We start from the raw sequence: 23,285 nt of genomic DNA, 5'->3' as shown, positions 1-23,285 counted from the left end.
AGGACAGAGTTTAAATTGGCTTGTTAGGAAAAAATCACGACAACATGCCTAATTTTCATTTATTTTTAATTGTGCATAGGCATATTGTAGGTGTGTGTATTTTAGTATAAAATAGCTAGTAATATATATAGCCAAAGGATGTCACCAGCTAAATTTCAAAAAGAAGTATATTTTCAGAGTACCTAATTGAGGTAAAACCCGTGCTAAGTCCCTAGCTTCCGTCGAGCTATTCTAATTTCTCAGCATTAAATTACACCCCCTCTTAAAGCGGATGAGGTGTTCAAAAAGGCCTGCGCGCGCCTTATTCTCTTAGCAATTAAGTTTTGGTCAGATCACTTTAAACAACTGGTACGCTTAGGAACTATTAAGAAATATACATAGACCTACTACATACTACATAGAGCCTGTTTTTTTATACAAACTCGTACCTACAGAGCCGCCATTGTACATGAGTACAACATGACACAACATGAGTTGTTGGCGCTTATCTCTTTGGATAATCTCAAGTACGTCAAAGAGAGCGAAGGATGCCTCAGTCGAAAGATAACTAACACAAACGCGACCCTAATACGCCTTTCAAGCAGAAATCCCAGGCTTTGCTACCAAACAGGCCCTTTCCGGGCCAAACAGTCTTATCTTCGTAGGAGTCTCAATGGCGTATGAACCTTTATGACTTCGATAGTGGTACCCAAGGCTTTGCGACCGTGCCGACTCAAAAAGTCTGATATTCGTGTGAGCCTCAGTGTCATTTGAACATTTATGTTACGCTAGTGGCAATTTAGTAAGGTTTTGCTATGGACGAAATCTTGCGGCAATGCCCCGAGCAAGGTCATTTGACCAAGTCCGAGTACATACAATACACTTCGTACACGTTACATTTGCAAGTTTAAATATACACGTATGTATTCACAGCAAATAAGTAAAATTTTTGAGAAACTATTATCCGAATACGGTTTATTTCGAATGTAGGTAATAGAAACTCTTCCTTTATAATAAACAGTCGTTAAAAAAACATTAGGTAAATGTAGGTAGCCTATATTTATCTCTAAAATATTTTTTATTCGAAGATATAAGTACCTACGAGCTAAAAGATTGTAAGTGTTTCGTGTCTACCAAGTTTAAAGCTTCTAGTTTCACATATGGTAGGTAAACATACTGATAACATGTGACACATATTTGCTTGCTTTGTCCTAAAATAGACGTTTTTAGTGTGTAAAAATGAAATAAAACACAGGCAATTTCATAGTAGATTTATAAAAACCAATCAGACTACACAAAATACAACAATATGAGCATGGATCTAGTTTCTAAATTAAATTAAACTAATTATTTTAGATCTATGTAAATACGTAGATTGGTAAGTATATCACGGTCTAATAAATAGTTAAGCACAATTTTATCGTGAGAACAGTATGTGACTAGGATATTTATACACATTTCATTCAAAATAGGACCTTAAAACTAGGGTGTTAGAAATCATTTCCGTACTGGCAAGAGACTATACCAATTGGCACAAAGTTAAGTACTCTTTTCATAAAAAGTACCAGAACAAGTATACAACTTACGATTTAGGAATATAAAATATACAGTCGTTTAAAAAGTAAACCTATTTCTTTGAGAATTAATGTCAAATTGCAATGATTACGAATCTCGATGCGCATGAGTCCGTATATGTAAGAGCAAAGCGGCAACTATGGATCGGCGATTTTACCGTTCTAAAACTTTTAAAAAATTAAGTTTAATCTCTAGTAAGATACGACATAATTTTGAATGGCAATCTTTTGAAACCGTGTAAGGCAATGTGATTAGTGTGAATGATCCAGGAATAGGTAGCGCCGCCTGTCGGTCGTTTTGGAAAATAAAATGCCGCTATGTTGGTTTTGAAGATAGTAACGATCTTTAGTTTGGGAAAACGAATGATACGCAGTTATATGCTATACTAGAGAGAGCACAATGTTATTCTATATAAATTTATGTAGTTCTTAAGATCTATTAAAAGGTGGGAGCAAATGTTGCGTTTAACTCCTATATACAAACAATGCTTGATATATCACCAAATAATTAAATATATTATATGAATGCGGGTATATTTAATTATACTATGCTGCCCCACCACTTAGCATAACAGCCATTGAAACACGAGTATGAATTTATAATTTTAGCGCTAGATTATGGGATGGTCAATACGGGTAAGTGTGGCTGGCTATCACATTGGGGCCTGGGGGGCTGTCGCGAAAACCGAAATTCACAAATTGCGGGGATATTTCTCTTTTACTCCAATGAAGGCGTAATAAGCGTGACAGAGACAGATGGCCGCAACTTGCGAACTTCGATTTTCGCGGTTATTTACCGTTGATTAGTGTTCATTACGAGTTCATACATTTGCTACTTGAGTTTATTGGCAAATGTCAGCCAGCCACACTTAACCGTATCCGTATTGATCCTAAATAAATGTTAGGGCTCATTTAGACGGCGCGCAAATCGTATACGATTTTAGTTACATTGCGGACCATTGAGGTTACATCAATTCAGCCGACCGATCAAATGACGCAATGTAATGAAACTCGCATGCGAGTTCTCGCACCGTCTAAATGAGCCCTTATGTGTGCTGGGGCAGTATATAATTTATACGAAATTTTAATCTTATCACAAAAGGAATGCTGAATACATGTACCCTTATGACCTAATTAAATACAGGAAACGTAATATTTCCTTTAATAAATGCAACTAGGAAAGGATTATGTACAATACCAAAGTATTAAAAATAATCGTCTTTCAACGAGATTAAATAAATTCTATATTCTATAGTATGATTATAGGTATGATTTCTAGTCCTTTCATCGAATCTTTACATCATTTTATATACAGATACGGGCCTTTGAGTAAGTACCTACCTAAATGTAGAAGTAAATTATTTTTAGTCTTATTCAGGGGTATCTAAATTACGGCCCAAGCTAGGCGGGAGAAAGATAACATTTATTTTAGGTACGGTGTGGCCCTCGGGTCAACACTTCAATAGTTTGGACACCCCATGGTTGGCACAAGTTATTTGACTTATTTGTTACAAAAGTATGCATGAAGCAGCTTTTATTAAAAAAGGAAAGTTCTGAGTAAGATTATTGATTAACAAGTTATTTTACATTTTAATAATATTTAGCCGTTGTGCTTCTGGCCTTCAATACATGAGGAGCGATAGAAATGGTGATATCTAATCTTCGAATTTTGATGTTCGGGATGAAAGTGTCTTTACGCTTTTAAACCAACCACGACTGCCAAAGACTGTTTTTCTCAGTGATCAATCGTTAAAGTTATACTTAGTATAATTATCCGCATGGTTATGAAAACCCTTATGCTTAAGATATCGGCCTTCGACGGTGGTCTGTATGCAGGAGCTGCAGCCGAGGCGCTTGCGGTCTCTGCAGGTCCAGTTGATGGTGTTCTGGTAGCGGTTGTTGATCCAGTACTTGTTGTCTTTGAAGATGAGGACCATGCTGCCGGTGCGGTGGGAGGGGAGGTAGTAGATGTCTGAAAGGTTACACGTTTTAGCAACCGATTACCTTATTACCTCCGGTTATCTTATAGCGGCTGTTCACACTCGCCGAGTCTCGACAGAAAACCGAACGTAATTGGGAAAAGGCGACACAAGAAAGTAGTTGTGTACACACTCGTCGTCGGGTTGTCTCGACGAGCGTGCACTGCGGCATTAGGTCTTGGTCTACCATTGACGCGTACTGCGTTTAGCATTATGTTCTAGTTACGAACACTCAGAAAATTGTATAAAAGACCTTATCACAATGTAACAAGTTTTATGAATAGTATGTTTGTAGTGTCAATGGAAGACCAATATTTATATGTTAGAAACTAATTCATAAATAAGACTGTTGCAGATATAGGTACTAGGAGAAAAATAAGTTACTAATAAAGATACAAAATCAAAATTTTATTAAGAAGTGAATAAAACACAACACTTATCAGAATACTGTATTTTAAATATTTCCACAAAATTTACTCTAAAATCTAGCAGGTCCCTACAGCAGAACGCTTAAGAACTTTACAAACAATAAGTACATCACATGATAAAAATACTCAATACAATGTCAATAAACAATTATTTAAGTGATTGTCTAGCAAAGAGGTCTTTCTCTCGAATAAATCTACCGTCATGACATTGCCTCAACCGGGGAGGGTCGTGGATATGTTTGCCTCTGAAGATGGAGATATAATCTCGGCCGTCATAGCCTTTGTAGGTGATGACGTCAGCTCTGCAGCCGTGGACATCTCTTGAAGAACAGTACCACTGCTTCTTCCCATGGGCCTGGTGGTTCTTCATGTAAAAGGTGAAGCCGTTGAGGATGAGCAGGCCAGCTCCGGTCCTTCCGGGTATAAACTGGGCAGGCACTGAAGAAAAACCAGATTATTAATACCACCATATTACCAGGTTACCTTTTTAATACAGTGAAGTCTACATGGTCTTTTTAGACATGGAAACTCCACATTTTTTACCTTTTTTGATACCAAGGAGTGGGTCAGGGTAGTGTGGTGGGTCTCAAAAATATCTGTGTAGTCTAATTACCGCAACTCTATTTAGAAATGTGTTTAAAGAGTGGTGGTACTTAGACATATCCTTATGAAATGAATACACAAAACGCTTAGAAACATTTATTTGTGTTCCAGGGTAAGGTAAGGGTTGTAGGATAAATAAATCAACAACATCTTTTTTATTGAAATAAAACTAAAACAACACTTTTTTCAAAACTTATTTCTTACAGCTATGTTTCAGATAAGTTTATTATTACATTTTTTTCTTGAGAAATTAACAAAAAATAAAACAAAAAAGTATGTAATGGCACATTGAATAAAAATAAAAACAAATCTAGTAAAATCTAGAAGAGTATCCATGTTGAAAGGCAGATATTATTTCAGTGAAAGTGTTAGTGACATACTAAAACTATTTCAAAATAAAATAAGATTAATGTCAATCAATTTACTTTTCAGATTTATCATCCCACTTCTGAAAATTAGTTGTACTTTGAATACTTCAGAAAATGTATGTATATCATAACTATTATTTTTATTTGCCCTCTTGGAAATCATTAACTTATTCTAGCTTATATATGAACTAAACATACATACATACTTAGTATCGCTTGCTTTCGAGATGAAATTAGATTCAACATTTATGAACCGAAACAATCTCAGAATAAGTGTCTTGATTGTATAACTTTTGGTATCATGGTATTGCCACTCGGGCATTATTTTATTTACAAACATATTGTCTGCATATAATTAATATTTTAAAGATTGCAGATTTCACTTGCCAGATGAGTGTAAACAAGATTTAACATTCAAGCTGTTATTTTTATGTTATCAATGTTGTTTACAACTTGTTAGTTCCTTAGTTACCATTGCAAATATCAGTAGGTAGGTATACAAGTAATGACAGTTACATACCAACTTTAGACATACATACAATACTTACAAACATACATACATACAGACAGACAGATGGAATCAGAATCAGCTGTGCAGAGAGATGGTGACATAAGCACTTCAGTAATTCACTTTTCTCAACTGACGTTTATACCTAAGAGGACTTAATTTTATTTATGTAGTGTGTATTAGTACACACTCTGATACTCAAGCCTCAAACTATCTTCATACCAAATTTAATCTACATTGGTTCAGGGGTTTAAGCATGAAGAGGTAACAGACAGACGGACAGAGTTACTTCGGCATTTATAATATTAGCAGGGATAGACAGACAGATTGCACCACACTAATGTTTGTGATGATCATTTTACTGTAGACAGACGGGTTTTAAGGGTTCTTACAAACATACATACACCCAGACAGAAGGAATTTAGGGTCCATTATTACCTATATCTACTTATTATTAATTATTAAAATCAGCACACATACATATTAAAAACATAGCTTTGTCTATGTTTATGGTGTATAGGTACAGACAGACAGGCATGTAGGGATCATTATAAAATTATTCTATACTTCCTACATCTATTTCAAATACCCATGTGACCTTAGAAATGCGTAATATTTTAGGCATACATATAAACAGCAGATGGCTTTATAAGCAATGGTTGGACAGACAGAAAGGAATATAGGGTTTATATATAACTGTTAAAGCATTCGCTGACAGTATGATGACAGACGGGGTGCTTGTAGGCTTAGCAATGCTAGCACTATCAAGAACATGTTATGTTAATATGCCCAGATTATTTTAAATATGAGATTCTTTTGACATACATACAAACTTACCAACATACATACCGACAGACAGACATTTAAGGGTTTTTATTCTTGTCCATGGGACAAACAGGTGCAGTATCCAACCGTGTCTATAAACCATATATTTGATGATGATGATAAATTCATACGAATATTTAAGGAAATTGCCGGATACATTTATTTGCCTGGAATTGAACCTGGTGCATGAAATTTCTTTGGCTGATACTCAATTAACCCTCTGTTGAGGATTCTCACATGGTATTTTCATAGGTACCCCATGTAGAGTATTCTTAGTTATAACTTAGACTAATTATCACAGAAAAAGTGATAGAGGCATTATCCACAATGTACAAGATTCTAAAATGTAATTTCTTGCATACATCGAAGCTCCTTGAGGCAATCGGCAATATCCTATGCCGAGGATGTATTCAAAGTGTTGTTCAATATTCCCTATATGTGTCACTGGTACTGAAATCTGCGAATTACTATCAACTCTGTATGGTATCGTTTGACGAGAACTTATTCTAAACTTAAAATAAAATTAATACTAGTTAAGATTGACCAAGAGAGCAAAAATTCACGTTTATCAATTGATTTACTGAAATGTCAGAAAAAAGCCAAAAGATAAAACAAATTACTGCATGAAACAGTCTTCTAAAAGAGTTTTTAAACCTTTTAAAGAAAAAAAATGTAATTGATTCCAAATAAACTTGGTCAAAAATACGAAATCGTAATAAAACAAAAGAATAATATACAAAAACTAACACGTTTACCGAAATTTCTTTGCCTTGGCTCTATGAACAACCAAAACCTAGAAGTTACCAAGCTTGTTATGATAAAAGAAGCTTTTATTGTAGTATTTGGTTATACATGGAGTTTGGATGCCCTTCAGTAGATAACTTACGGTCTAAAACTCACCGAGCCGCCGACAGGAACTGAGGATTCGACCCCAAAACAGGGGAATAGCGGGAACAAAAACTAACCTTACTCACTTCACTTTCTAACGCTATTTTCTCGAATTTAACACCATGCAGCGATATCACACATCACTTAAACAACACAGCACTTTTTTCAGGTTCACAAAAGCTTATTTTACATGAGATTTTGCCAAAAAATTAACACAAAACACTAAAAACAAATTTGACATTCTAAAGCTCTGAAGATTACACGCATTGCTAGCACTCGCGAAAAGATATTTCGCCACTTAGGGGTCCCATTTTTAAATCGCGGATCGCAGAAAGCTTCATCTCAACGCATTTAGCGGAAATAAAGCTAATAACGATGTAAAACAACAATATTTGGCATCGCGAAGTTATTTTGACACTTGACATTTGGCCGTGCCAAAGCCAGACAATCTTTTTAAATTTTAGCTTGGATACAAGTTTTTTGAGACATAATATCACTACAAAAGCAATACATAAGTCGATTTGATAAGTCAAGAATCAGCAACAGCATTTATTACGAATGAAATTAGTATTGTTTCTTCAGTATATAGGTATTTAAATGTTATTAAAAAAAACATACGAATTTTAAAAATTCAATGTGGTTTCGTTACACGCAAGTCAGCAATGGCGGGGACCGTTAGATGGTTTTAACTGCCACCTTGCGACGAAACAGTGAACTAATTGACCATTACCATAGCCATTACAATACATATAGCAACATTAATTACAGAATGGTCTAACTAAAGTATAGCGCTTTGCTTTCACGGAACAATAATGTATTAATTTACACAATATCGTATTAATTAAATTACATATTATTACTAACGACTGTATACAACGCTCAGATATTCTTATTAAATTGAGGATTTTATTTTTTTATGTATCTTTGTGCGCCATCTAGCCGCTATATACAGAACTTTCGAGAAGACAACTTACGCTCATCTTTCTTTTATGATTTTAATTGTTTCCGTAAAGACCGCGTAGGTGGCGCTATAATCAATACCTATCCATTTATTTCTTATGTGAAAGCGTAGGTAGATCAAGCGTAGATGGGCTAAATAACTAAAATACTCTTTTACTCTAAAAGTGTTTTTGAGAGCAACCGTACATTTTATTGTTTTCTTACATAGATACCTACTACCTACGTTATTAGCAGCTACCTAAATCCTTGTCTTAAACAATCCTAAGAGGTGATGATCTTCCCTACAGCTACAATGTTTGTAGCAAATCAAACAATTTATCTGTTGAACGCTTTATGAGACCCATGGGATTAATTCTGTTATGCGTAGCGATGTGCGACCTTACTGCGAGATAGAAATATCTCTTTCTTGCTCTCACTTATGGGTGCAGCGCACCAAGGTCGCGGTGTGCGGTGCGGTAGTCTGGTACGGCCTTTAGTACCTATACAATTGATGCATTCGAATATAAACCTTTTCGTCAAGTTCAACTTCATTGGCGCGAAAACTCAAGTCATGACAGCAAAGTGTCGGGGGCCAGGGTCCAAGACTCATTTTGGAGCATTACTTTACTACAATCATTACGTCAGCATATACCTAGTTAGTGATTATAATAAAGTGGTTAGCACTTCACCACCTAATCCTACTGTTCTCTTATACCTACTAGCCTACTAGTAGGCACCTTCTCGTAAAGTAGGTAGTGTTTTGTTGTAGTTGTAGATGTCGTTCAAGAAAGTAAGACTGTTTACGAATATAAATTACCTAGCCGAAAGAAAATCCACTCCATACTTGGGTTGAACTAGTTTTGCGCTGCCCTAGGCACTCCTATAGGGCTGAACCATTTACATATATTAGGTACGTAACTAGCTATAATGCACTCTAGTTTATTAGAGTGCATAGGTAGGTATTTATATTCTAATTATTACGTATAAATACGTAATACCTACCAACTAGTGCTTACTTAAGTACCTAGAAATAAAATAACGAACCACAAATCACCGTACTATCACTTGCCAACATATAAAATATGAATACAAACAAATATTTATCGCTGGTAAGGAAGGGTATGAAATTATGATTAGTGGGGTCACTGATTACATCGGGCCTTTATTAATGATCGGTGCTTAATTTATAACTGAAACTGTTTCCATTGTTTTATCGCGGGTCATCAGCCTAAATAACTTACTGTCAAAGAACTTTCAGTACCATTTTGTACCGTGTCACAGTGACAATCAATATGAAAGTCGTCATCAGGGACTTCATATATTATGATGATACTTATGTACCTACCTATGGCCAAGAAATTAAATTTCTTGGCCGTACCATATAACATGGGTTACGCAATAATGGTACAATAGTTATTTGTTTTACAAGAAGGCAAAGTTGTTGTTTAACTCCTCTTGCTAATATTGATACCTGAGCAAGCGAAACATTGCAAAAGTAGAATCTCGAGCGTTGCGAGTGCAACTATCATTCAAAAGTCTATTCGGCCGGCCAACTTAGGAAAACAACTCAAAGTTTGCATCAAATTACTTGGTCATTCTCGTGGACTAAATGTGAACTCATTTTTGAAGAACCTTTACGTTTACGGGCTTGTGTGGTGAAACATTATATAGGTACTTACCTAAGTTTCATAGTGCAATGTACTTGTTTACATTGTAAACTACCTACTCATTAAGTGAAATGTAACGTTTCTTTTGAGTAAATAAATGTCTTTAACCAGAATGTTTTTGCCTAACTATATGTGCCACGGCAGTGCAAATACCACACATTCCACTATCTACCTAACCTAACCTAAAAGATAAAGACGATGCAATTTCCGAGCTAACTTTTTCAGTCGCCCCTTGCAACCTAGCTTAAAACCGAGGCGAGCTTGAACAAGAAAATTAAACAAAGTTAGCTACTAAATAGGTAGATGAAAAAGAAAGAAAAGTGATCATAGCCTGGAGGTTAATGGTAACTTTATCTGAATCCATGTATTTTATGTACTTACATTTTTAATTTTTCACAAATCTTTGAGCCCATATGTTCTCGTTTAAATCAGGGCAAATCCTTAGGTTTTCTTATTGTCCAAAATAATGTTTTAGACCGCTGAAATAATTTTGATGAAATGGCCCGGGGAAGGACATGGGGTAGCTTTTATTAATTATCATTACCTGTAGAGCTCCACTAAGAAAGGATTGTTTGATACATTTAACATACCTATAGAGTCAGTGCGGAAAGAGAAGAGTCGTGAAATGTATGGGGTCCAATACATTCTACGACTCTTCTCTTTCCGCACAGACTCTGCCTGTTACGTATAATTTATGGCGATTACATGTCGTAAATCCGGCTCCGCTACAGGGGGTCTATCTCTATCGCAAACTTCGAAATTCAAAGTTTCCGTATCTCCAATTCTCCATCACTGTCATTCCAATAATGCAAAACTGAGAGACGGAGATACAGAAACTTCGGATTACTAAGTTCGCGTTCGCGGTCCGAATTAGATTGAAACATAGTGTAACGTTATAGCCTATATAGTAAGTACGTTAGTTGTCCATACTAATCAGAATGGTGGATTTACAGTATTTGCCGCCCTAGGCCCCAGGCCCTGTAGTAAGCACTAGCCGCCCCTTTCTCAGCACCCATCATAAGTATATACTGCCGCCCCAACTATCTGGCCCTAGGCCCGGGCCTACTCGGCCTTATACTCGTAATAGGGCAAATCCGCCACTGCATAATCAAGTCAAATTAAAACTCAGCAACAGCACAACGGCCAAGTGCGAGTCGGACTCGCCCATGAAGGGTTCCGTATTTAGGCGATTTATGACGTATTAAAAAAAAACTACTTACTAGATCCCGTTCAAACCAATTTTCGGTGGAAGTTTACATACATGGTAATGTACATCGTATATTTTTTTTAGTTTTATCATTCTCTTATTTTAGAAGTTACAGGGGGGGGGAACACATTTTACCACTTTGAAAGTGTCTCTCGCGCAAACTATTCAGTTTAGAAAAAAATGATATTAGAAACCTCAATATCATTTTTGAAGACCTATCCATAGATACCCCACACGTATGGGTTTGACGAAAAAAAAAATTTTGAGTTTCAGTTCGAAGTATGGGGAACCCCAAAAAATTATTGTTTTTTTTATTTTTTTGTGTGAAAATCTTAATGCGGTTCACAGAATACATCTACTTACTAAGTTTCAACAGTATAGTTCTTATAGTTTCGGAGAAAAGTGGCTGTGACATACGGACGGACAGACAGACGGACAGACGGACAGACGGACAGACGGACAGACAGACAGACAGACAGACATGACGAATCTATAAGGGTTCCGTTTTTGGCCATTTGGCTACGGAACCCTAAAAAAGGGAGCTTTTGGGAATTTGGCCTTGTTGTGTCATCAAAAACAAGCAAAGAGTACTTTTTTCTCTTTTGAAGAAGAAGAAGAAATACATTTATTTAGCATCAGGTACAAGTAACACACAATACAAGTAACACAAACAACTTAGATGCTAAACAGGCATGCATGTACCTAAATATACACCGGGCTTATTGACTCGTTTGACAGAGTATTGAAGGACTTGGTAGAGTCACTGTTGAACGTCTCCCTCAGCCTCAGTGCAGACCAGTGGGATCTGGCCTCCCTGACCGGATGGGTTAACTTTGGTTCCCTGGGAAAAAGGGAAATGTTTAGTGTGGGACGCAACGTGTGTCAGCACTTTCGCGGCGTCGCATATTGGCCGTACCGTGAGATCGGCGGGGGCAGCAGCCGAGTGGGCTGCAGTTCACAAGCGGGAGAAATATGAGGTACTGGCGAACTATTTATTTGTCCCGCTTGCAGTAGAAACCACAGGGTGCTGGTGTGTTGAGGCCAAAAGGCCTTTTTGGGGGAGGTGGGGAGACGCATGCGGGAGAGGGGTTTGGATCCTCGCTCTGGGTTCTTCCTGATGCAAAGGTTATCCATCGCGGTTCAACGTGGCAACGCAGCGAGCGTGATGGGCACTTTTGCATCGGGGGGTCGCGGAGCGATTTTATCGGCTAGTTAAATTTAGTCTAAGTGTAATTTGTGTTTTATTTTTTATGTTTTCTTGTGTCATTAGTTAGTTTAGATCGTATGTTTTTTTTAAAGTTGCTTTGATGTGTAAATCTGTAGATCTGATATATAAATATACAATTCTAATCTGCCAGAGACCATGGAAACAGTTCGACGTCGCCATCTTTGAATAACGATACGAGCAAATGTTTGCATTTCATTCAGTATTAACATTAAGGGATCGCCGGGTTCGAGATGTTAACGTTAACTTTATGGGGCAGTGACAAACAGAATTAAATGTTAAATATGCTTTATTGTATTAATTGTTAAGGGCTTATTGGGGTCAAATGAACCAATTTCATGGGAGTTTTAAATTTTTAAAACAAACGAAAGCTCCTCTCTAAGAAGTTCATCCGAGTTAGAGGGTTTTCACATTATCAGATGATATACCTTTGGCGCGTAATATCCGCTACTTTTAAGTTTTGACTGTATTAATTACAATTTCTAGCAACGAAAACTATTACCTGCCATAAATATATTATAATTTGTTACTTTAATGTTCATGTTAATGACATTTCCGAATGTCGTTTTAAAATGAGAGCGTAACTTTGTAGGTACCTATGGTTAGGTACCTAAGTTCGTGTGACTTACTTACTTACCTAAATGATTGATTTTACGCGCTTTTAGCATTGACTTTACTAAATTAATATCTCACTTAGGTACTTACTTAGCTAGAAGTCTCATAACACAAAAGAATATAAATGGGAATGATAATTTAATAATATACTTAACATTATCATCACTGACTTCGCTGAAGCTAATTTAATCTTACTTGGATGGCATGATCACCTCTACTTTGCGAAATATCCGTCTTTATGGTGCACTCTATGATATTACTCGATATCTATCAAGATTATGTTAGAGCTATTACTGAAGAAATATGTTCATATTTAATAAAGATTTTTTCACCTCAGCAGCTCGAACAAGGGTACTTTGATTCTTAAAAACAGTGAGCAAAATGCGACAAAAAAAAGTTAAAACGACATTCAACGGTATATTCACGGTTTATAATAGACCCCCGAAAAACTTCAGACCGCATCGTTCCAAACCACGTACGAGTATGAATTCTTAATAATTAATAAATAAAAAGTTAAATTAATAAATAAAGTTTAAGATTTCATAAAACCTGATAAAATACTATATTTTAGGTATTTTATTGTACAATTAAAATAACGAACTCAAAAAATACACAGATCATCACGCAAAATTAATTATTTTACTTTTAAGAATTTCTACCATAGTTGACAAATAGTACGTATCCGCAATTCGGACCGTATCTTACAAAGATTTTTTTTGTTGTCAAAGTTGGCGATTGAAGTGTCAGTTAATGTTTGTTATTTCTATATTATTTTACTGGAATTTATTATTACGTTTTGTTTTTGTGTTCCATTGCGGTAATTAAACTTAATTGTTTGTATATCTTAAGAAAACATGAGTGCAGGTATTAAGTGATGAAGAAGGATTACATAAAAGTTCGAAATACTTGGGTTCTATTATCTCTGTCCCTTTCACACTGTTAGCAAAGAAACAGACAAAAAAAAGTTAAAACGACATTCAACGGTATATTCACGGTTTATAATAGACCCCCGAAAAACTTCAGACCGCATCGTTCCAAACCACGTACGAGTATGAATTCTTAATAATTAATAAATAAAAAGTTAAATAAAGATAAAAGAATTTATTGCGAAGCGAAATGAAATTCATAACAAAGCAAATCATACAGAAAGCTCATCCACCTCAGGCTTCGTCAAATTAAAATGCATTTTGTCACATATGTCATCCGCAACACGCATCGTCAAATTATAAAGGAAATTGGTCATTACAAAATACATAATAATAAGCCATAAACCTATATCCCAATCCGGTAAGTACCCGGCACAAATGTCCCCAAAATACCAGCGGCGTTCCCGCGCTGAATAGCCAACGATATACGCTGGACCAGGTACGAACCAGACCTAGGATCGCAACCCCTATCCCGCAAGCGTTTTCCCAGGTCCCTCACAAAAACCTTCGCCTCGGAACACCAAGGACCAGCCGACTCAACAGCGAGAGGGACAAAATCGTAAACCGGCTTCAAGTTTGAGTACTTGGCATGTTTCTGTCTCGCGGCGTTCTCCGCAGCCCCCCCAGCCGCACGTATTGTCTGTGCAAGATGCGATGCGGCAAAGGTGCTCACACATGTAGCATCCCACAACAGACTCCGACCTTTAGCCCAAGGAACAAGAGTGAGACCGTCTGGCCTCTTCCCGTCCGTCCGACTAAGACCCTGGGGTTCTAACACGCACGGCAGGTTAGCCAACACCATCGCTCTGCGCACAATATCATTAATCGCATGATGTCGAGGAAACCTACCAGCACACCGCGCACAACTCAATCCATGGTGCCCGTTTGCCTCCACCATCACCCCACAGACGCACACATGAGGCTCGCACACAGTACACCCGAGCCTTAAAGCAGCACCAATCCTTAGGGAATCGTTATCTAACAACGTCCCCAAGTGCGAAGACGGCAAGGCGTGTAGCCAGGCCCCAGACTCAGGTGCAACCACCGCTTTTAACCGAGCCAGCTCTACCCCCGCCGCGCCTCCCAGCAACTGCTCGTACATCTGACAGCATAAAACGTCATCCCAAGACCTCTGAGCCCCAAGGTCGTCCGGACGCGCGTCGTCAGAACAGCGAACAGACCACTCATCCAATGCAGCACCCAGAAAAGGCATGTGAACATCACCCTCACTGATGGATAAAATGCGCGCCACCAGACCCCGCGACGCGTGCGAGGAAGCAAGAAATGCTACAAGCCCCACGTCCTGCATGCGACGTACTCCCAAACCGCCATGTCGAATGGGAAGAGCAGCCTGACACCACTGAGATCCCTCAAACCTGACATTAAGGATGGACTCTAAACCGCCTTGGAGTACCTGATCGAACTGCAACACAACCTGCATATGCATCCACGTCGGCGCCGCTCTCAAAGTGTATGTCACGCGTGGAATCGACAAACAGTTACGCAACAACACCAGAGACACGTGCGCCGTTAAATGCTGCAAGTGTTTCATAGATTCCGAAAGCGCCACGGTCTTCTCCTGGACCACCTGACTAACCCCTTCCGGAAAAATTGGCGCCCCAAGAAGCGACAGCGATGACCTCTCCACCAACCTCAAGCCGGGCAAAGCCGCTTCAAAATCTGCTATTGACCCCCCCCTATCCGGGCTGCAAAGAAACAATTCGCACTTCTCAGCATTTATTTGTAAACCAACGGCGGCCAAAGCCTCCACAAGCTTCCTCACATCATCCAACACAACATCCGGCGCTCCACCTAACGTTCCATCATCCAAATACCAGACGTTTAAAGGAGAGACTAATGATCTTATAACACCCTGTACGGCCAGGCAAAAAAGAAGAGGCCCCAACGGGTCTCCCTGCTGAGCACCCACCCGTGACGCAATCGGATTAGTGCCATAGAAGAGATTACTCGGTGAGGAATAACATTGATGAAGGAAGGGATATAACGAAGGTACACGATCCTTAACCTCTCTCAAAATTACATCCCTCTCCACAGTATTGAAAGCGTTCCTAATATCTACTTTCAGAAGCACAGAAGAAACATTTTCCTGAGCCATAGCAAAAGATCGCACCGCATGAATGGCCGCCTCACACCCCAAAGGCGTACCAAAGCCAACCTGAAATGGCTGAAGATATTTCGCCATTTCTTCCTTGACTGCACGACAAGCAAGCTTTGAAACAAGGCGTCGCAACGTGTTCCCAACAGCAATAGGCCTAATCCCACCATCCCTCTTCGCTAGAGCACACAACGATGCCCCATACAGATATGGACAAGCTTGGGGATTAACCATACCACGCAAAAGGAAGTTGCAGAGCCTTGTAAGAGATTCTAATAGCTTTCTCCCATTGTCACCTGCTGACAAAGAAGTTAGTTCTTTTAAATGCTGAGGGCGCAAACCATCCAGCCCAGAAGCAGACCCATTATAAAAGGACCCCAAAGCGCCCACAACCTCCTCCTGCGTCACCGTCAGGAATGGACTAGACAGATCAGGGTCAGGGGGGAAATCCAACTGCCTCGAAGGAAGTTAAATTAATAAATAAAGTTTAAGATTTCATAAAACCTGATAAAATACTATATTTTAGGTATTTTATTGTACAATTAAAATAACGAACTCAAAAAATACACAGATCATCACGCAAAATTAATTATTTTACTTTTAAGAATTTCTACCATAGTTGACAAATAGTACGTATCCGCAATTCGGACCGTATCTTACAAAGATTTTTTTTGTTGTCAAAGTTGGCGATTGAAGTGTCAGTTAATGTTTGTTATTTCTATATTATTTTACTGGAATTTATTATTACGTTTTGTTTTTGTGTTCCATTGCGGTAATTAAACTTAATTGTTTGTATATCTTAAGAAAACATGAGTGCAGGTATTAAGTGATGAAGAAGGATTACATTTTTCAAGTTGTCTAATAGGTATGTTCTCACTGCGCTGAGGTGAAAAATGTTGTGTACTACACGAGATCAAAGTTATTTACATCTCGTGCGCTTTTGAGTCCCTTACTACGCTCAAGATACAAATAACTATTGTTACATTTTCCACTACACTACACACACCCAAAACGGACGTATGCATTTGCATAAGGTAGTATTTTTTTCGCTGTATTCACACTTAGTGATTGCTGCTTTGGTTCGTGATAAGAACTATGAAAACGGTAACTTTATTAATAGCCCATTTTAAAAGGTACATTTCTCCTTGCATTAAACAAGGGTGTACATTATACATTTAGTCTGCTTATTAAAATGTTCTATGGAAACTTTTGCCGTGGTATTAATCTTTAATTACTTAGGTAAAATTGTCAAAATCAAAAGCGCATTTGTCGACAGAGTAGACTGCCCACTGATGAGGCGTTGGAATCAGTTGCACGAACCCAACGCATCATCAAAATAAATAGTATTAAGTAGTTTTAGGTATAAATGTATTCTTTTACATATTGTACACTAACATAGATATAGGTAGTTACATTGTATATTTTGTAAGTACTAACACTATGGGTTATATGCCTGAAATAAACGATTTCAATTTCAATTTCAATTTTTCAAAAGATGATCCAAAAATGTTAAGTATTTGAATATAATCCGGTGGGATTTCGAGGTTAAGAAACTTGAATTTAATAAAAAACATTAGCCAACCCTTAATTAATGCAAGGTACCACCCCTTTCAATGGGTTAAAATAATGCTAACGTATCATCTGACTAGGCGAAATAACATGAAAACCTAATAAATACCTACTTATATTGAATTCGATTGGTTGATACGAATTACGAAGTAGATTTGGCACATTTTCAGCGAATTGAGCGTTTTAGCACCTCTGTCTCAAGTAGCCTGAATATAATACATCACTTGCACCTATTGCAGTTATCATTGAACGAAAGGGCCCAACGCTAGCCAAGCGTATTAGCATATATATTATTAGATCTTCGAATTTAAACTGTCGTGAGTCATACTAGTTAGTAGAGTAGAGTAGAGTAGAGTAGGCTAATATAAAAGATATATACATATACATACAGTGGTATGTACTATACTAAACTAAATTAATAACTAGTATAGGCCCTTGAGGCTTGTACCAAGGTTGCTCGTTGATACGTTGCGCGAGGAAGCCGCCAGCTCTTCGGTCACCAGTTGCGTCAACCCGATGTTATGCGAAACAACTTGTGCGTGCTTGGACCTCATGGACCTAGAATTATAATATTATTAGATCTTTATACATTAAAAACTAAAAGCAAGATAAAGCTAGAGAACTGAATACTTTGTTAAGGGTAGCTGAAGGGTACATTGAAGGGGTTAACCACACCCATGGAGCACCTACAACTCTGACGACGGTTTTATAACATGGTACAATATCGACGATTAACAAAATATGTTGACGAAAAGATTAATCATAGTGTAAACCTCTCATGTTTGACCGAATAAAGAATGCGCCAAAATGGCAGTGCACGTGAAATTGCCAAAACATGATCGATCTCGGCATTGAATGTTGGTAATGAATGTCGCCAAACAGTCCCGCGCTGCGTCTGACAAATAGCAGCCGGACTAATAACGGCGAACACGGATATAGAACAGGACAAAAATGGGTAATTTGTTCCATTCACGGCAATTTCGCGTTAGATAGTTTGATTTAAATGTATTAGGCATTTATTTTTGAATTTACCCTTTACCAAGAAGTATGTAAGTAGGTATACCTACTCGCGATACCATTGAATGGGACAATTTTCGCAATATCTGCCGATTCCAGCCTTCAGCTTCTGTATCCTTCACCAAGGAGTTGCCTGAAGGAGTATGGGCAAATAGTGGTCAGAGATAAAGGTTTTTTATTAATACTTTTCATTTATCGCTTAAGTGCCTGCGTACGTGTAAAGTAAGTGTTCCGTGAACAAAGTTTTGTACGGAACACTAAAAACTACAGTGTCAACAAAACCGTAGTTTTGTAGTAGTTTTAGACAAATGGTAGTGTTCGTAATACTAATAACGTTTCTTAATTACATGCGAAGGCGTCAAACCTATCTAATTAAAAATACGGTAATTATTAGCGATATCTAACTTTTTATCTGTGCAAAGATAATAACGAAAAAATATAAATATATTCATGATAATCATAATTATTTAAAACAATATGAAAGTAAGCTACGCTAAAAAACTTGCATCGGCCGGGAATCGAACCCGGGCCGCCCGCGTGGCAGGCGAGCATTCTACCACTGAACCACCGATGCTTGTAATTCACTGTTGAATATATCAGTAATAACCATTATGGAAAGGCAGATGCGCGCAAGAGTCGTTACACAAGCGAAATTAGATTGAAACGTGACCTCTCTGTAATTGCTTGTTGCTATGTAATGTTGGAACAGCTGTAAATTAGGTTTTGGGCCGTTTGAAGATAAGAAATTACAATAAAAATTATCGTTAGGAGTTGTTATGACCGACCGGTCTGGCCTAGTGGGTAGTGACCCTGCCTGTGAAGCCGCGGTCCTGGGTTCGAATCCCAGTAAGGGCATTTATTTGTGCGATGAGTACAGATATTTGTTCCTGAGTCATGGTTGTTTTATATGTATTTAAGTATTTGTATATTATATATATCGTTGTCTGAGTACCCACAACACAAGCTTTCTTGAGCTTACCGTGGAGCTTAGTCAATTTGTGTAATAATGTCCTATAATATTTATTTATTTGTTTATTTATTTGTTCCAGTTTTGGAATATATATATAATTTGCGATTGGCCCTGTGCTTTTTACTGATCGAAGTTAATTAAGAAATTCTTTAATAAGCCTACACACAAGGTGTGTAGAGCAGAAATAATTATTTCAAATATGTATAACAAATCCTTTTTCCTTAAATTAATTTTAATAAGTCTATTAGGGGCTGCCATGAGTATTTACAATTTATTTTTACATATAAAACTGTGTTATATGTAACAGTACTTATGATAATTAGTGGGTAATAAGCTCAAACTCCTCAATTTCTAGTACCTTATAGGGTTCCGAAGGCAAAGACGGCAAAACGAGTATCACAATATGCTCTCTGCCCTCTGGTCCTTCGAACCGGATCAAAAATGTAGGTAGTGTACATTTTTAAGTGTATAAAATAGGCCGGGTGCATAGTAAAATGTCGAATGTCTTGTATGAAGGACTAAAATTCCGTTCAAAAATATGATAGGTAAATAAATGTTTATAGTATTTTATGCAACCGTTGTTTAAGAGAGGTCAAAAAAGGCGAGTGGCGTGAGCAACAATTTGAGGCGAAGCCGAAAATTGTTAATAAAGACGCCATGAGTATTTTTTGACTCAGTTAAACAACGTTGCATACAATACTTTTTCTACGACCAAGCACATACTTTGAAATAAAATTGTAACAAATATTTTTCATTCAGAAGTAGCAAAGAATGGAGGGCACGGGCGGGAAAAGAATGAATGAAATAAAAAAAAACATGTCTATGGTTCACTCATCTGTCAGAGATGACAATAAAAATTAGGTTGGCAACAATGTATTTCATACAATATTTTTTAAGTGGTGATTACACGAAGTATCGTAAAAGTGCCAAAAAGATACTGCGTGTATGCACAAATACTTTTTTGGGGAATAGACTAAAGATTTGTCTTGACAACTATAAGATAGGGGTTTAAAGGTGTGTGCACGACCCTTTAAATGACAAATAAAAGTACGGGAGTAGAAAAAAATCATAACACTTCTAGAAACCTAGAATATCAAGTTAAAAATCAATAGAAGCAATAATTGGACTAGATAGCTCACTGTTGACGAGGCTGAAATATTAATGGAACGCTGAACCATTTGTATCGTTATTTCGATAGCCCCCGATTGTTTGTTGGAGGAAATAATTAAATTAAAACAATGTGTCATCTATTTTTGATATTTCACTTATATTTTTTCTCTATCTATCTAGGTATCTAATACCTTTAAACGAGCAATTCTTGTTTATTTATTTATATATATATATATATATATATATATATATATATATATATATATATATATATATATATATTTCGGGGATCTCGGAAACGGCTCTAATGATTTCGATGAAATTTCCTATATGAGGGTTTTCGGGGGCGAAAAATCGATGTAGCTAGGTCTTATATCTGGGAAAACGCGCAATTTCGAGTTTTTATATGTTTTCCGAGCAAAGCTCGGTCTCCCAGATATTTATTAATTAAGAGTCACAAGAATCTAGCCGCCGCCGTATAATCGAACTTATACACTCTCTCAGTTTAAAACGACATTCTCAAATAACATGAAATTTGGCATGACTATTCAAGTAAGTAACATATCTATGTCTGGCCTACTAAATAGTTTTCGTTGCTGGAAATTGTGATAACATAGATAGATAGATAATTTATTTATTTCGTACCCACAACTTACATGGCATTAAAATGTACAAGATAAGAACATACAAAAACAACTTAATTACTAAAAACTATTAACTATTATTTTATGAAGCCATGTGTCGTGGCACAGAAAAGGCGCTGGCTCAGCATTTTGATGCGGCAAGTCACATCGCTGGTATTCTGCCAGTACCTTATATAAAAATATGCAACGCTTATTTTAAAAACAGTTGGTGCAAGAATTATAAGAAAAACTACCTACTGTGCAATTTGTGTATGACGTGTACATTATTGAGTGAGTGTATGTAAGTGTGTGTAGTTTTAGGACATTCGGTAGCGTTATAATATTAACTATTTGGTAAGTAATACTACCAATGAAATTAGAACGAGTAGAAGTTTTACATACAAACTCGTGTTAACAAAATTGAATGCGACAGTTGTATGATTTGTATGCGAGAGATTGAGCAGAGATTGCTAGAGTTGAGTGTTAATATAGGTAGTTATTTACGATACAAGTGCGAATTACCTATTCGCACGTGTATCGTACAACGTTTTACTCGTACGTAATATGCTTATCATAGCACAGGGTGTCACAATGGAACACCAGAGGTACTGTAAAATCAATTAAATGCGTGGTATGATAATATCATACAATTTTCCGCCCGTAATTGTACGAGTACCTAAGTCTTCCGATTTAAATGAGATGTGAATCCGAATACGAGCTATGTAGTTGATTGGACGTACTCCAATCAAACAGCGCGTAGTCCAGTCAAGCCGTAACGAAGCTGTTTATGTTTACACCGGTCCGTTAATCGGATTAAAGACAAATTTGCCTCGGCACGGACTCGGCAATCAGTCGGGATGTTTGTTGTCGTAGTTATAGGGTTCTGGAAGAGCTGGGCTATACTAGACGTGTGCGCCGCGCCGGCGCGCCGCCGCCGCCGGCCTTTTTTACCACGCCGCCGCCGCCGATAAATGATCGGCGTGAAGTCGGCTAAGTATTCAAGTAAGATGAAAGAGCGATAATTATGAAGTAGGATTTTTTCCTGTTAATTGTGAATTCACTTTGCCTCACATACGAAGGCAGAATGCTTCATCATGAAAAGACTTACAATTAAATAGGCAACGAAAACAGGGCTCATGTAGTGGAGTCAAGCGAAAATCTGAGAACTTTGTTGTGCGAAACTCTCGAGACCCCGAGTGTCCTAAATATGTCGTGAAGAGAGAGACAGAGTGAAATCACTGTAGATTCAATGTCAATCTGGCGAACAGCGCAAATTCTTGCCCCGCGGAAATGTGCAAGCTGTAAATGGGTAAAGCAACATTATGTTGTCACTCGATGCTATGGTTATTTTTTGTGACAAACTGTGCTACTATTACATGTCGCCTTCATGACGGGATTAACAACAATAAATACATCGAAATGGCGACTCTTCTGAAGAAAATTGAAGATGAAAGTTCTAGAGAGGTCTTAAGATCAACCATTCCAAGACCAAAGTAAGGCGATTACGAAAAAGCGAGCTAGTTTATATCTTGGGTTCATAACCAGTGCCGGTGGTTGCACCGCCGAGATACGCCGCAAAGCTGGCATGGCTAAGAGTACTATGGCTACGGCTAACCTCTACAAGATCTGAAAGAACAGAGGTATTTCGACAAGCAACTAAAATGCGTTTAGTACGAGCTCTCGTCTTTTCAATATTCCAGTATGGTGCCGAAACGTGGAGCCTCAAAAAGTGTGAAGTGGTTAAGGTTGGCGCTTTTGAGATGTAGTGTTAACGAAGACTGCTGCTTTTACCTTGGACAGCTAGAAGAACAAACCCCTCCATTATTTCTCAGAGAGCTTAATATCGCTACTCAGCTCTTCACAACATGCCATGGGTGAGCCCTTAGATTCTTCGGACATATTAACCAACGCATGATGCATGATGTGGAGAAACACATGAGTGTAGGAATGAATGACAAACGTGCTCGAGTTGGAGCATGTGTGAGATGGACAGATGGTAGAACGCTATGAAGAGGTCGGCTTGAGGCAGTCTGACTGCGTGAAATGGAGACAAAGTACATATGGTCGTAATCCTCAGCAATGTGAAAACGAGAACGAAGATACGTCTCAGTGAGCCTGGTGCTTACTGCTTGTACGACAAGAAAACCAA

At 37.7% G+C, this 23,285-nt stretch overlaps 1 non-coding gene across 1 annotated transcript; it reads right to left on the bottom strand.

Annotated features, from left to right (window-relative positions):
• Nucleotides 1-18,936: 18,936 nt before the first annotated feature.
• Nucleotides 18,937-19,007, bottom strand: Trnag-gcc (transfer RNA glycine (anticodon GCC)). Its single transcript has one exon. It is a non-coding gene; the product is annotated as a tRNA-Gly (tRNA).
• Between the last annotated feature and the right edge of the window lie 4,278 nt (nucleotides 19,008-23,285).

This window comes from Cydia amplana, chromosome 2 (genome assembly GCF_948474715.1).
Source record: "Cydia amplana chromosome 2, ilCydAmpl1.1, whole genome shotgun sequence".
Lineage (NCBI taxonomy): Eukaryota > Metazoa > Arthropoda > Insecta > Lepidoptera > Tortricidae > Cydia > Cydia amplana.
The sequence above is the reverse complement of the archived record's forward strand: the minus strand, read 5'-3'. Positions and strand labels throughout refer to the sequence as shown.